The sequence below is a fragment of the Cupressus sempervirens genome, chromosome 9, assembly GCF_028749045.1.
Source record: "Cupressus sempervirens isolate cs-2001-9-10 chromosome 9, ASM2874904v1, whole genome shotgun sequence".
Lineage (NCBI taxonomy): Eukaryota > Viridiplantae > Streptophyta > Pinopsida > Cupressales > Cupressaceae > Cupressus > Cupressus sempervirens.
The window spans coordinates 540,530,348-540,546,935 of NC_143126.1; the positions used below are offsets into that span (position 1 = coordinate 540,530,348).

General features: G+C 40.5%; 2 pseudogenes; both read right to left on the minus strand.

Annotated features, from left to right (window-relative positions):
- Nucleotides 1-434: 434 nt before the first annotated feature.
- Nucleotides 435-889, minus strand: LOC149539757 (small ribosomal subunit protein uS19 pseudogene; annotated as a pseudogene).
- A 3,801-nt stretch (nt 890-4,690) lies between these two features.
- On the minus strand, nt 4,691-6,257 carry LOC149539758 (small ribosomal subunit protein uS19 pseudogene; annotated as a pseudogene).
- Between the last annotated feature and the right edge of the window lie 10,331 nt (nt 6,258-16,588).

Consider the following 16,588-nt stretch of genomic DNA (forward strand, 5'->3'; position numbering starts at 1 on the left):
GATTTTCAACTTTCAAGATTTGAATGTCATATTTTAAATTTGATTGATCATACTCGGAGCACATTATTTGGTATAATCACTCATTTACTTGTATCATTTTTAGCAGAACGATAAAAAATCAATGTCACAAACTTTATCTTTCCTTGTATTTTAATTTCTTTTAATTTTTCTAGGCTAGCCCAACTAGAACTACACTAGAATTTATTCTCATGTTTCAATAATCTAACATACATATATAAGATTTAAAAAATTATATAACTTTCATCAAGAAATTTAATAAAATAAAACATTAAAAAAATCTTTAACATTTAAAAAGTATATATATAAAAACAACAATACATATATTTTAAAAATGTCATTTCTGATTGGCTAAAAAATACACAGCACACTTAACATTTCTATATTATCGTTGACCTGCCAAAACACATATTAAGTCATTTGAGAGGAATAAACCTGGATGAATGGGTGGCACCAATTCCAGGCCTTCCATGTTTGACAGGCTTGTACGTAACAGAAAACTCAGCCAGATAATGACCAATCATCTCAGCCTTTGTTTCAACCTGTTTGAATGTCTTACCATTATAAACTTCCACAATGCTCCCAACCATTTCAGGCAGAATAATCATCTTTCTCAAGTGGGTTTTAACAGGCAATGGCATCTCTCCCGCAGGAGCACTTCGCTTTGCTCTCCTCAACTTCTTGATGAGAGAAATGGCCTTCCTTCCCATTCCACGACGAAGACTTCTTCTTGCACGGGCACCCAACACATTCACAAGATAAGTTGGAGGCATGTCCAACAGAGCTTCCAAATCTGCCCTCTCAATGTGAACTTCTTGAAACTTCTCTTCTTTGTTTGCACACCACCCGAACCCATATCTGCATTAGCCATGATAATGGAGATAGTCAGTGCAATAAAAAATGGTGATTTGTGCTTGTTTTAACTCATACATATGTTTATATAGCCATGTATGGGAGTGTACAAAACAAGAATTTGTTCTATAAGGAATATGAGCTGCTGCCTTGGGCGTTTTCTTTCATAATAGGAAAGAACAAAGTGGGTGTTTTCTGAATGCTGAAAGGCTAAATGTCTCTTCATCTCCTTCACCTTCAATCTCATCTACAACTAAGTGGCCGTGTTTTATAACGTATCACATTCATATTTAAAATTGATATAATCTATATAGAACATGTCAACTTCGAACATCTAGATAGAGATATCTTTTGCCGTAATCTCTGCAACATGTAAGTATAGAAATGTGTGTGAGAGTACTCACACAGAGTTATAGATCTATCTTTTCTATAAACTTACACATGTATGGAAAAGATAGATCTATAGAACCTCTTAGAAATTATTGTTGACACAAACAGGTTGCAATCATATAAAATATTATTACTTATGTACTTGCATTGGTTTATTAATCACATCATTCTTATCTCATATCATTAACTGGTCAATTAATGGCATATATGATGGGTTACATTCAATAGCTTGTTTAATCATATTGGGGGTAAGTGCACCAAGTTGTGGTGCCAAAAGGGGGTATAAGTGGACACCTTTTTTTTTGAAATCTGTAAATTTTGAACTTCAACAAGAATCTAAAGATAGTTACGCTCAAAATTTAAAAATATGACAAAAATAAAAATTGTAGTTCTTTGAATCTAATTTCTAAACTACTAATTTTTTTTCAAATGGTTAGTTTTAGGTCCTCAAAAAAGAGAGCCACAAAAAGTGGTATTGTTTTATTCCAAAAAAACATAACACAGTACGAAGTGTGGCCCCTCTAAAATTTTAACTTTTTTTTTGAAATTCTTTAATCGCTCTGGTCAAAAGCTACTAAACACTATGTAGTTTATCTTAGATCTTTTGAGTAATTTTATAATGAGTTTTTTTTTTTTAATGAATTTTTTAACAACACACATCCCAAAAACATGAAATATCTATGTGCTCCCCCTAGAAATAATTGAAAACTAATCTAAAATCAAACTTTTTTTTTCCAAAGTGTGTAGAACAGAGTCTAGTTTCTAAAAACTAAGTTGTTGCAAAATTCAATGAACGAGCTAAAATCTATAGCCCAATTAGTACATGGTGGTTTTTGACAAAAATGGACATACATTCAAAAAAAATTATAGATGAAAGGCTTGAAATAGTTCAAATTGAAAATAAATTATATGGTTAGATAGCTAACACAAAGACCTATAATGCTATGTAACATGATCTTATCGATACACAACCACGAAGAATCTTGAAGGGGAGCACACAAGAAAAATTAATCATTTTTGGTATGTTTGCTGAAAAATATGTCTCAAACCTGTTTATAAACTCCAACCTTTGGGTTGGATCTCCAAGGAAAAATCAAGCCTTGGTTTTAATACAAAACTTTCAATAGCGTGCACGCACTATTACAAGCATTTAAATTTTCAATAGTGTGTGCGCGCTATAGTGTGCATGCACTATTGAGACCTAAATTGCAACCCAAGAGCAAGAAAGAGCTAGGTGGGAGGTGGGGTGGCGAGGGGGCAAAGAAATGGCTATGTGTGTGTGTGTGAAAGAGAAAGTAGGGGATGGGAGAGGGGGGAGAGTAGAGGATGGGAGAGAGGAAGTGAGAAAGAGTAGGGGTGGCAAAGTGAGTACAAGATGCGAGACAGAGGAAGTGTGAGAGAGTAGGGGTGGCAAAGAGAGAGTACGGGATGGGGGAGAGAGATTAAAAGTAGGGGATGGGAGAGAGAGGAAGTGTGAGAGGGAGTACAAGTTGGGAGAGAGAGATTGAGAGTAGGGGATGGGGGAGAGAGAGAGTAGGCAGTGGGAGACAAAGTGGGAGAGGAAGAGTGAGAGAGAGGAGGATGGGAGTGCATGTGTGTGAAAGAGAGAGAGAGTAGGGAATGGGAGAGGGGGAAGATAGAGTAGCTCAAGAGAGAGTAGGAGATGGAAGATAGAGTAGGTGATGGGAGAGGGAGAGAGAGGGGGGATGAAAATGTGTGTGTGTGTGTGTGTGTGTGTGTGTGTGTGTGTGTGTGAGAGAGAGAGAGAGAGAGAGAGAGAGAAGGGGATAGGAGAGAGTGTGAAAATGTGTGAGAGAGTAGGGGGTAGCAGAGAGAGAAGGAGAGAGTGAGACTGAGAGAGTGTGTGAGAGTAAGAGTGAGAGTTAGAGAGAGAGAGAGAGAGAGAGTAGGCAGTGGAAGAGGGAGAGAGACTGAGAGACAAAGTAGGGGATGGGAGAGGAGAGATGAGGGATGGATGTGTGTGAAAGAGAGAGAGTAGGGAATGAGAGAGGGGAGAGATAAATAGAGAGAGTAGGGGATGGGAGAGAAAGAGAGTAGGCAATAGCAGAGGGAGTGGGAGAGGGAGAGAGAGGGGGGGATGGGAATGTGTGTAAGAGAGAAAGTAAGGGATGGGAGAGAGTGTGAGAGTGTGAGAGAGAGTAAGGGTGGCAAAGAGAGAGTGAGAGTAAGGGATGGGAGAGAGAGGGAGAGAGTGTGTGAGTGTGAGAGAGAGAGAGAGATAGTAGGCAGTGGGAAGTGGAGTGGCATGGAGAGAGAGGGGGAATGGAAGTGTGTAAGAGAGATAGAGTAGGGGATGGGAGAGAGTAGGCAGTGGATGAGGGAGTGCGAGAGAGAGAGAGAGAGAGAGGGAGAATGGGAATGTGTATAAGAGAGATAAAGTAGGGGATGGGAGAGAGTGTGAGAGTTTGAGAGAGAGTAGGGGGTGGCAGAGAGAGCTCGTACGGGATGGAGGTGCGAGAGAGAGAGAGAGAGAGAAGGGGACGGGAGAGAGTGTGAGAGAGAGTAGGGGATGGAAGAGAGAGTGAGAGTAGGGGATGGGAGAGAGAAAACAGAGAGGGGGAGAGAGTACTTGAGAGAGAGAGAGAGAGAGATAGTAGGCGGTGCAAGAGGGAGTGGGGGAGGGAGAGAGGGGGGGATGGGAGTGTGTGTGACAAATCTAGAGAGTAGGGGATGGGAGAGGAGAGAGAGAGGGGGGGTGGGAGTGTGTGTGTCTATGAAAGAGAGAGAGAGAGAGAGAGAGAGAGTAGGGGATGTGAGAGGGGAGAGCTTGAGAGTAGGCTGTGGGAGAGGGAGTGGGAGAGGGAGAGAGAGGGGGGGAATGGGAATGTGTATAAGAGAGACAGAGTAGGGGATGGGAGAGAGTGTTAGAGTGTGAGAGAGAGTATGTGGTGGCAGAGAGAGCTCATATGAGATGGGAGAGAGAGAGAGTGAGATTAGGGGATGGGAGAGTGTGAGAGAGAGTAGGGGATGGGAGAGAGAGAGTGAGAGTAAGGGATGGGAGAGAGAGAGAGAGTAGAGAGGGAGAGAGAGAACTTGAGAGAGAGATAGTAGGTAGTAGGAGAGGGAGTGGGAGAGGGAGAGGGAGAGAGATAGGGGGATGGGAGAGAGATAATAAATTTAATTATCAAATATTAACACAAATATCTCCTCTCTTATACCACACGTCTCTTAATAATTTCTCCAAAATTATCTCTTTTCATTCAAATATAAAACAATCACAAACTATTGCACAGTGAAATAAGCCAGTAAGTCAAACAGCTCACAACCTGTTTACTATGCAAGCATAAAACATACTCCAAAGGAGAAGAAAAATACTCTAAAAAACAGCACATACCAGCCGAATAACATATACTTCTCACAAACCAACATAAGAAAATGCAAAGCCAAACCCTACTAAAACACATATAAGTCATTTGAGAGGAATAAACCTGGATGAATGGGTGGCACCAATTCCAGGCCTTCCATGTTTGACAGGCTTGTACGTAACAGAAAACTCAGCCAGATAATGACCAATCGTCTCAGCCTTTATTTCAACCTGTTTGAATGTCTTACCATTATAAACTTCCACAATGCTCCCAACCATTTCAGGCAGAATAATCATCTTTTTCAAGTGGGTTTTAACAGGCAATGGCATCTCTCCCGCAGGAGCACTTCGCTTTGCTCTCCTCAACTTCTTGATGAGAGAAATGGCCTTCCTTCCCATTCCACGACGAAGACTTCTTCTTGCACGGGCACCCAACACATTCACAAGATAAGTTGGAGGCATGTCCAACAGAGCTTCCAAATCATGCCCTCTCAATGTGAACTTCTTGAAACTTCTCTTCTTTGTTTGCACACCACCCGAACCCATATCTGCATTAGCCATGATAATGGAGATAGTCAGTGCAATAAAAAATGGTGATTTGTGCCTTGTTTTAACTCATACATATGTTTATATAGCCATGTATGGGAGTGTACAAAACAAGAATGTGTTCTATAAGGAATATGAGCTGCTGCCTTGTGCGTTTTCTTTCATAATAGGAAAGAACAAAGTGGGTGTTTTCTGAATGCTGAAAGGCTAAATGTCTCTTCATCTCCTTCACCTTCAATCTCATCTACAACTAAGTGGCCGTGTTTTATAACGTATCACATTCATATTTAAAATTGATATAATCTATATAGAAATGTCAACTTCGAACATCTAGATAGAGATATCTTTTGCCGTGATCTCTGCAACATGTAAGCATAGAAATGTGTGTGAGAGTACTCACACATAGAGTTATAGATCTATCTTTTCTATAAACTTACACATGTATAGAAAAGATAGATCTATAGAACCTCTTAGAAATTATTGTTGACACAAACAGGTTGCAATCATATAAAAAATTATTACTTATGTACTTGCATTGGTTTATTAATCACATCATTCTTATCTCATATCATTAACTGGTCAATTAATGGCATATATGATGGATTACACTCAATAGCTTGTTTAATCATATTGGGGGTAAGTGCACCAAGTTGTGGTGCCAAAAGGGGGTATAAGCGGACACTTTTTTCTTGAAATATGCAAATTTTGAACTTCAACAATAATCTAAAGATAGTTACGCTCAAAATTTTAAAATATGACAAAAACAAAAGTCGTAGTTCTTTGAATCTAATTTTTAAACTACTAATTTTTTTTCAAAATGGTTTAGTTTTAGGTCCTCAAAAAAAGGAGCCACAAAAAGTGGTACTATTTATTCCAAAAAAATATAACACAGTACAAAGTGTGGCCCCTCTAAAATTTTAACTTTTTTTTTAAAATTCTTTAATCGCTCTGGTCAAAAGTTACTAAACACTATATAGTTTATCCTAGATTTTTTGGGTAATTTTATAATGAGTATTTTTTTTAAAAAAATAAATTTTTTAACAAGACACATCCCAAAAACATGAAATATCTATGTGCTCCCCTTAGAAATAATTGAAAACTAATCTAAAATCAAAACTTTTTTTTTTAAAGTGTGTAGAACGGAGTCTTGTTTCTAAAAAATTAGTTGTTGCAAAATTCGATAAACAAGCTAAAATCTATAGCCCAATTAGTACATGGTGATTTTTGACAAAAAATGAACATACATTCAAAAGAAATTATAGATAAAAGGCTTGAAATAGTTCAAATTGAAAATAAATTATATGGTTAGATAGTTAACACAAAGACCTATAATGCTATGTAACCTGATCTTATCGATACCCAACCACGAGGAATCTTGAAGGGGAGCACACAAGAAAAATAATCATTTTTGGTATGTTTGCTGGAAAACATGTCTCAGACCTGTTTATAAACTCCAAACCTTTGGGTTGGATCTCCAAGACAAAAGGCTTGGTTTTAATACAAAACTTTCAATAGCGCGTGCACCCTATAGTGCGCACACGCTATTAGAAGCATTTAATTTCTCAATAGCGTGTGCGTGCTATAGTGTGCATGCACTATTGAGACCTAAATTGCAACCCAAGAGCAAGAGAGAGCTAGGTGGGAGGTGGGGTTGCGGGGGGGCAAGGAAATGGCTATGTGTGTGTGTGTGTGTGTGTGTGTGTGAAAGAGAAAGTAGGGGATGGGAGAGGGGGGAGAGTACAGGATGGGAGAGAGGAAGTGAGAAAGAGTAGGGGTGGCAAAGAGAGTACAAGATGCGAGAGAGAGGAAGTGTGAGAGAGAGTAGGGGTGGCAAAGAGAGAGTACGAGATGGGGGAGAGAGATTGAAAGTAGGGGATGGGAGAGAGAGGAAGTGTGAGAGAGAGTACAGGTTGGGAGAGAGAGATTGAGAGTAGGGGATGGGGGAGAGAGAGAGTAGGCGGTGGGAGACAGAGTGGGAGAGGAAGAGCGAGAGAGAGGAGGATGGGAGTGCATGTGTGTGAAAGAGAGAGAGAGAGAGAGAGAGAGAGAGAGAGTAGGGAATGGGAGAGGGGGAAGACAGAGTAGCTCGAGAGAGAGTAGGAGATGGAAGATAGAGTAGGTGATGGGAGAGGGAGAGAGAGGGGGGATGGAAATGTGTGTGTGTGTGTGAGAGAGAGAGAGAGTGAGAGAGAGTAGGGGATAGGAGAGAGTGTGAAAATGTGAGAGAGAGTAGGGGGTAGCAGAGAGAGAAGGAGAGAGTGAGACTGAGAGAGAGAGTGTGTGTGTGTGTGTGTGAGAGAGAGAGAGAGAGAGTAGCCAGTGGGAGAGGGAGAGAGAGTGAGAGACAAAGTAGAGGATGGGAGAGGAGAGAGGGGAGATGGGTGTGTGTGAAAGAGAGAGAGTAGGGAATGAGAGAGGGGAGAGAGAAATAGAAAGAGTAGGGGATGGGAGAGACAGAGAGGAGGCAATGGTAGAGGGAGTGGGAGAGGGAGAGAAAGGGGGGATGGGAGTGTGTGTAAGAGAGAAAGTAGGGGATGGGAGAGAGTGTGAGAGTGTGAGAGAGAGTAAGGGTGGCAAAGAGAGTGAGATTAGGGGATGGGAGAGAGAGAGAGAGAGAGAGAGAGAGAGATAGTAGGTAGTGGGAGAGGGAGTGGGAGGGAGAGAGAGGGGGAATGGAAGTGTGTAAGAGAGATAGAGTAGGGGATGGGAGAGAGTAGGCAGTAGATGAGGGAGTGTGAGAGAGAGAGAGGGGGGGGGAATGGGAATGTGTATAAGAGAGATAAAGTAGGGGATGGGAGAGAGTGTGAGAGTTTGAGAGAGAGTAGGGGGTGACAGAGAGAGCTCATATGAGATGGGGGCGAGAGAGAGAGAGAGAGAGAGAGAGAAGGGGATGGGAGAGAGAGTGTGAGAGAGAGTAGGGGATGGAAGAGAGAGTGAGAGTAGGGGATGGGAGAGAGAAAATAGAGAGGGAGAGAGAGTACAAGAGAGAGTAGGCAGTGCAAGAGGGAGTGGGGGAGGGAGAGAGTGGGGGGATGGGAGTGTGTGTGTCTATAAAAGAGAGAGAGTAGGGGATGTGAGAGGGGAGAGCTTGAGAGTAGGTTGTGGGAGAGGGAGTGAGAGAGGGAGAGAGAGGGGGGGAATGGGAATGTAAGAGAGATAGAGTAGGGGATGGGAGAGAGTGTTAGAGTGTGAGAGAGAGTATGTGGTGGCAGAGAGAGCTCGTATGGGATGGGAGAGAGAAAGTGAGATTAGGGGATGGGAGAGTGTGAGAGAGAGTAGGGGATGGGAGAGAGAGAGAGAGAGTGAGTGAGAGTAAGGGATGGGAGAGAGAGAGAGAGAGAGAGAGAGAGAGTAGAGAGGGAGAGAGAGAACTTGAGAGAGAGAGAGAGAGATAGTAGGCAATAGGAGAGGGAGTGGGAGAGGGAGAGGGAGAGAGATAGGGGGATGGGAATGTGTGTGACAGATCTAGAGAATAGGGGGATGGGAATATGTGTGACAGATCTAGAGAATAAGGGATGGGAGAGAAGAGAGTGGGGGGATAAGAGTGTGTGTGTTTGTGAAAGAGAGAGAGTAGGGGATGGTGGATAGAGAGTAGGCGGTGGGAGAGGAGAGAGTGAGAGTAAAGGATGGGAGAGTGTGTGAGAGAGAGTAGAGGATGGGAGAGAATGTGAGAGAGAGTAGGGAGAGGGAGATAGAGAGAGGGGGATGGGAGTGTGTGTGACAAATCTAGAGAGTAGGGGATGGGAGTGTGTGTGTGTGTCTATGAAAGAGAGAGAGAGAGTGTGTGTGTGTGTGTGATAGTGTGAGAGAGAGTAGGGGGTGGTAGAGAGAGAGAGTATGGAATAGGAGAGACAGAGTGAAAGGATGGGAGAGAGTGAGAGAGAGAGAGAGTAGGGGCTGGCAGAGAGAGAGAGTACAGGATGGAAGAGACAAAGTGAAAGGATGGGAGAGAGAGTGTGAGAGAGAGTAGGGGATGGGAGAGAGTGTGAGAGAGAATTGGGAATGGGAGAGAGAGAGAGAGAGAGAGAGAGAGAGAGAGTAGAGAGGGAGAGAGAGAACTTGAGAGAGATGGATAGTAGGTGGTGGGAGAGGAGGAGAGAGAGGGATGGGAGTGCATGTGAGAGATCTAGAGAGTAAGGGATGGAAGAGGGGAGAGAGAGAGAGAGAGAGAGAGAGAGAGAGAGAGAGAGAGAGAATCAGATGGGAGAGAGAGACTAGGTGGTGGGAGAGGGAGATAAGGGCATATGGGAGTGTGTGTAAGAGAGAGTAGGGGATGGGAGAGAGTGTGAGAGAGAGTAGGAGGTGGATGAGAGAGAGAATGGGATTGGAGAGAGAGAGTGAGAGTAGGGGATGGGAGAGAGTGAGAGAGAGAGAGAGAGAGAGTAGGGGATAGGAGAGAGTGTGAGAGAGAGTAGGGAGAGGGAGATAGAGAGAGGGGGATGGGAGTGTGTGACAAATCTAGAGAGTAGGGGATGGGAGAGAAGAGAGAGGGGGGATGGGAGTGTGTGTGTGTGTGTGTGTGTGTGTGTGTGTGTGTCTATCAAAGAGAGAAAGCAGGGGATGGGAGAGAGTGTGAGAGTGTGAGAGAGAGTAGGGGGTGGCAGAGAGAGAGTATGGTATGGGAGAGATAGAGTAAACGGATGGGAAAGAGTGTGAGAGAGAGTAGGAGGTGGCAAAGAGAGAGAGTATGGGATGAGAGAGACAGAGTGAAAGGACGAGAGAGAGTGTGAGAGAGAGTAGGGGATGGGAGAGAGTTGGGGATTGGAGAGAGAGAGAGAGAGAGAGAGAGAGAGAGAGAGAGAGAGTAAGAGCAGGGGATGGGGGAGAGAGAGAGAGAGAGTAGATAAGGAGAGAGAGAACTTGAGAGGGAGATGGTAGGCAGTGGGAGAGGGAGAGAGAGAGGGGGGATGGGAGTGTGTATCCATAAAAGAGAGTTTAGGGGATGGGAGAGGGGGGAGAGAGAGAGAGAGAGAGAGAGAGAGAGAGAGAGAGAGAGAGTAGCAGATGTGCGAGAGTGTGAGAGAGAGTAGGGGATGGGAGAGAGAGATAGTAGGAAGTGGGAGAGGGAGGATGGGAGTGTGTGTGAGATATCTAAAGAGTAGGGGATGGGAGAGGAGAGACAGTGAGAGAGGTAGACAAAGTAGGCGGTGGGAGAGGAAGAGCGTGAGACAGAGAGAGTAGGGGATGGGAGAGGGGGGAGAGAGAGTGTAGGGGATGGGAGAGAGAGAGAGTAGGGGATAGGAGAGGGGGGAGAGAGTAGGGAGAGAGAGAGAGAGAGAGAGAGAGAGAGAGAGTAAAGAGGATAGAGAGTAGGAAGGATGGGGAATGATGTTTTTTCACATAGTGCGTACGCACTATATTAAATTTCCTAAAAATGGTCAAAAAGTAACTTTGAGGCCCATTTCATCCATTCTCTACTTTTGGTCTATTATGCACTCTGTTATTCCGACAAAAATCACAGGGTTCAACATAGCAAACACTATTTCAACACTTTTTCAAGGTAGCAAACACCAAATGCAATCATTGGATATGCAATTTGAAGACTTTTTGAATATTCCTTGTATAGAAAAGGTTAGTGCAAACCATTTTAAATATTGTTTGTCGATATATAGATACGAATTTGACTATAATTTGACATGTTATTTAATATATAGTGAATTCATTGAAAATTGTATGTTTGAATGAAATGTTATTTCAAAATGGTTAGAAATTTGACAAGTCATTTGATATATATTGTGTATTCATTCAAATAATTATAATTTTTATATGTATTTGAATAATTTGTAATTTACACATTTTAAGTAATTCAGATGTTTGAATAATTTGACATGTAGAAATCATCATCATGCCAAGGAAGAAACTAAAAATTCAAACAAATGAAGATAAGGAGAGAGATTTGGCAATTAAAAGAGATCAAATGAAATTACTACGTGAAGAAAGAAAATTGCAAAGCAATAATGAAGAATTGACTTTGGAAGAGGATCAAGAACCACTAGTACAAAGAAACAAAGAAGAAGAATTAGAAAGACAAAGAGAACGAATGAGACTGTTACGCTCAAGAAGACAATTGAATTGTGAAGCTACACCATCTTCCAATGTTGGAGTCATATCGTCTGCTATACCATCTTCCAATGTCGAAGTCATATCATCCTCTCATGTTGAAGAGACACTAATTTGTAGATCTGACGATATTGATGCAGGAGCATCTTGCATGGGAAAATTATTGAATATATATATATATATATATATATATATATTGAGAAAAAAAAAATTTGTGGAGGAGAGAGAAAGTGACGAAAATTAAAGGAGAAATAATAATAAAAATAAAAAAAGGGAAAAAGGAGAAAAGAAAGAAAAATGAGAAATTTCTATTTTCGAGGTGCATAGGTGGCATAATAGAAAAAATAAAAATAAAAAAAATAAAATAATAAATGGTTGTCATTCCATTTATTGAGGTGTGTGGGTAGAATTTTAGAAAGTTATGAATATTGTAGAAAGTTGTGGATATTATAGAAGGTTATGGAAGTTGTAGAAGGTTGTGGAGGAATTCTAGAAGGTTGTGGATAAGTCATGCATTGAGTGGTAAGTGCCTATTTAAGCAAGGCATATGAGCATTTCTAATCAAGCCTGGAGAAGCTCAAGAAGTAGAAGCTTGAGAAGGAGAAGCTTGAAAAGTGGAAGCTTGAGAAGGAGAAGCTCAAGAAGTGGAAGCTTTGGAAGGAAAGCTTGGAAAGGTGAAAGTTGTGGAAGGTGAAGCTTGGATAGCTTGGAAAGTTTCAAGGTGTGAAAGAGAAGGAGGAAGTGAAGAGTGAGTTTTCCTGAGTCTGTGGACAGAGTGCTGAATTTGAGGCAGTTTATAGCAGGATTGTGATAGAATTGTGAGTGTGTAGACAGAGCACCGAATGTGAGGCAGTTTACACTTGGATCTTGGATAAAGTTGAAGAAGAGCTAGTGGCATTTTTGGTTATAAGTTGGTAGGGTGGTGTGGCCCTTCATTAGTGGAATCAGAGCTGGACCTCTATCAAGTGGTATCAGAGCGTATCTTCATCAGTGGTATTAGAGCGTACCTTCATCAAGTGGTATCAGAGCAGGAGTTCTTGAGTGTACAAGCAGATCGCCGAAGTCTGAGGCAGTTTGTACCAGGACCTTGGTTGGGTGAAGTTTATTAGAGTGAGAGTTCCTGAGCGTGTAAACAGATTGCCGAAGCTAAGGCAGTTTGCACCAGGACCTTGGGAGGACATGTAGATTGATTGATGGATGCAAAGATGAAAGTTTGAACTTGTTGAGGCATGATCATAGAGAGCTTGTGGATTGCAAATTCGTTGTTGTAGACTTGTGATGTGGTTCCTGATTGTTCATGCAAGGTGGCAGGTTGTGATCTGACTTGCAAACAATTCGAGGTTGTCACAAGGAGCGTGGGAAGGATTTGTTGCAGAGGGTTTATGAAGATCTTGAGAGATGGCTCCAAGAGGATTGGACCCTAAGATGATTGCAAAAATCTATGATATAGTAGAGAGGAATTTTTCTAAAATAATTTCTCGGTTGGATGCTAGATTGGCTAATCAAGCTAAGAAGGTCAAGGTGGAAGAGGTTGGTTTTGTTGATCAGATTATGGATTCTGATGCAGAACCTGCAATGCAACTAGAGGTTGTTGCTGAAGATATTCCTAACATTGTTGATGTTGGAATAGAGGTTGGTTTTCATGATCAAATGGTTGAGTCTGACATGGAGATTGTGGAGCACTTGATCGTGGATGATCCAGTTATTGGGGGTGAGTTATGTATTGCAAAGCATCTTGTTGTGAGTAGTGAGGTTGCTGGTGTAGAGAGTTTGGCATGTGTTGATGGAGATCTACATGTGGTTGTTGATGTGGGGTTTGTTACCATGGGTGTGAATTCACTAGTTGTTGATGTGAATGAGGGTTTGTTGATGAAGAATTATGTTCAGTTTGTTCCTAGGAGTGAGCACGATGATTGGATGGTTGAGATTCTGGTATTTGATAGAGTAATGCAGATGTGGAAGATTTGCATGGTGGTTTTGTTGTCCCTATTGAGGTGGAAGCCTTTGGTGAAGATGAAGATGGCGGTAGATCTTTCTTTTGGCATCAAAGTGTGGGACACACTTTTCTATCTACCAGGGGAGTCTGATGCAGGAGCATCTTGCATGGGAAAATTATTGAAAAATATATATATATATTGAGAAAAAAAAATTGTGGAGGAGAGAGAAAGTGACGAAAATTAAAGGAGAAATAATAAAAAAATAAAAAAAGGGAAAAAGGAGAAAAGAAAGAAAAAGGAGAAATTTCTATTTTTGAGGTGCATAGGTGGCATAATAGAAAAAATAAAATAATAAATAGTTGTCATTCCATTTATCGAGGTGTGTGGGTAGAATTTTAGAAAGTGATAAATATTGTAGAAAGTTGTGGATATTGTAGAAGGTTATGGAAGTTGTAGAAGGTTATGGAGGAATTCTAGAAGGTTGTGGATAAGTCATGCATTGAGTGGTAAGTGCCTATTTAAGCAAGGCATATAAGCATTTCTAATCAAGCTTGGAGAAGCTCGAGAAGTAGAAGCTTGAGAAGGAGAAGCTTGAAAAGTGGAAGCTTGAGAAGGAGAAGCTCGAGAAGTGGAAGCTTTGGAAGGAAAGCTTGGAAAGGTGAAAGTTGTGGAAGGTGAAGCTTGGAAAGCTTGAAAAGTTTCAAGGTGTGAAAGAGAAGGAGGAAGTGAAGGGTGAGTTTTCCTGAGTCTGTGGACAGAGCACCGAATGTGAGGCAGTTTACAGCAGGATTGTGATGGAATTGTGAGTGTGTAGACAAAGCGCAAAATGTGAGGCAGTTTACACTTGGATCTTAGATAAATTTGAAGAAGAGCTAGTGGCATTTTTGGTTATAAGTTGGTAGGGTGGTGTGGCCCTTCATTAGTGGAATCAGAGCTGGACCTCTATCAAGTGGTATCAGAGCGTATCTTCATCAGTGGTATTAGAGCGTACCTTCATCAGATATACACACTCCATCATGTCATGTTGAAAGCACAACATCAACACATCAAGTAGGTGATATCACATCTCTTACGTCTTATTGCCAAGGCACATCATTTTCGGTTCAAGGTATGCAATACACTTAATGTTATATTGATGTTGAAAATGTTGAGAGAATTGAAGAGATTAGAACACCTTCTAGAATTCATTTTAGAAGACCAAAATATTTGATTGATATTGATATTAACATTTTGAAATCAATGCCTGACAAGATTAGCAAGCGTACTTGTCAAAGAAAAGTTAATCATATGTGGAAATTATTTTTTGAAGAATTAAATATTATAGGTCAATGCCAATTATTTGTTGAAATGATGAGAAATTTTAAATTTAGGCCTATCATGAAGATTCTTGGGCTAAGAACGATGGACGATTCAAATGAAAAAAGAATTGTAAAGAATCTAATGAGTGCTTATGACAAAGTGGGTTCTAAATCATGTGCCAAAGATAGTAATATCACAAAACGAGTACTTACATCAACAATATTAAGTAGCCAAATGAAGAAAGCTCGACTCATGAGAAAGACAAGAAAAACATTAAAAATTGGTAGAGGTACTCTAAGGAGAGCCATGTTAAGGCGTTAAATATTGGAAGATCCAACAAAAAATGAGTTACGGACATTTAGTGGTAGACTACCATGAAAGGATAAAGAAATTAGTGAAGCCTTGAAATCATTGATCGAAGATTTTTGAAAAAATAACACGCGTGTTTATCCTAATTAAAGAGATGTTGTAAAAAGGAGGATTGCTAGCCAAAATCATGACCCACATGCAAAAATTTCTTTGGACTCAACTCAGACACATTTTTTTGCAAAATTTATTGGTATGTATCCTCAAATTTGAATAAGTGAAACATTTTTTGACATGGGTAAACCTTTTTATGTGAAGATAAATCACACACGCACAACTTGTTGTTGTAGGATACATATTGAATTTTCTAACCATTTTGATTTTTTAGGCATAAATGCATAGTTTTGCATTCTCAGTTTGTTTTGCAGGATTGTGACATAAATGAGCCACCAAGATCTTCAAGGGAATTCATATCCAACATTTTATGTGAAATAGGAGATGGCCAACAATTTTAAGGGACATCATGCTTGGATGGTACATGCTTATTTTGTGGTTATTTGCAACTTTTATCAACTTGTCAACATATGGATAGTACACATGCAATTGGAAATGAAATAGTAGATTACAAAAAAATTAAGATAGTGATATATGCTCTAAAAGATGGGAAACATAGTAAAAGATGTGATTTAGTCATTGAAAATATTTCAATGTATGTGTTCATGAAGATTTTTTGTGAAAAGATTATTTACAAGTATGCAAGGCATACCCATAGAGCTCGATGGTTGGATTTGCAATTCAAGTTGTGCAAGGATACATTTCCACTGGATACCATTATTTTGGTTGTAGATTTTGTAGAGAACTACACACTACAACCATAAAATGAGGTGCAAGCAAAGTATTAAACTTCTCAACAGGTTTCCATACTTGTTCACATAACATTCATGCATTCACCTACAAGTACAGAGGATGATAGGAAGATTTTGAGGGAGTACCTTTTTTACATCAGCGATGATCGATCACATTCTATGGAGTTCGTACATGGTTGTTTTCAACTATTTTATGGAGATTTGGCTAACAAAGGCATAACATATTGTTAGCACATTATTTGGTCAGACAATTGTGCATCTCAATTCAAGAATGCATGGATGTTCTATTGGTTGAGCAGGATGCACAGGTTGTGTAGAATTCAATATATGTGAAATTTCACAGAGGTTGGTCATGGTAAGGGAGAGCACGATGGTGCAGGTGCATGCATTAAAAGAGCCTTGGCTCATGAAGAACTAAAGTACAAAGATGGAGTAATATTGATAGATGCAAAATTCATCATCCAATGGTGTAACGCTACAATGGGTCCAGGTAAGGAAGGTGAGTCTACGGTTCGTAAATTTTTTTGGCTGATAGATAATACTAACATTGCACCATATCAAGATTGTTGCACACTAATAGGATCTAGTGAGTTACACTCTTTTAGAAGCTCTAATGCATGTTCATGGAGTATCCACGCATGAAAAATGGCATGCTATTGTCCATCATGTGCAAAGGAAAATTGGGATGACTTTGAGTCAACTGAATGGGTGGACAAATGGGATATACGGGTTTTGAACCTAATTCACACCTATCATCTCCCACAAGCACTAGAAATGGTAGAGATGGATTTGTCTATTGACTTTGACCGCTTGTCAAATCTAGTGCAACCTAGTAATATATAATATATATATATAATTTCAATATGTAGCTTTATAACTTTTACCCAAGTATTTTCTAAATTAATGATTGCATTTTGTACATTTGTCACTGTAGGCCATGTTTTTGTTGTTATTGCACCTGAAGACAATGAAAAAGGGACAGATTATTA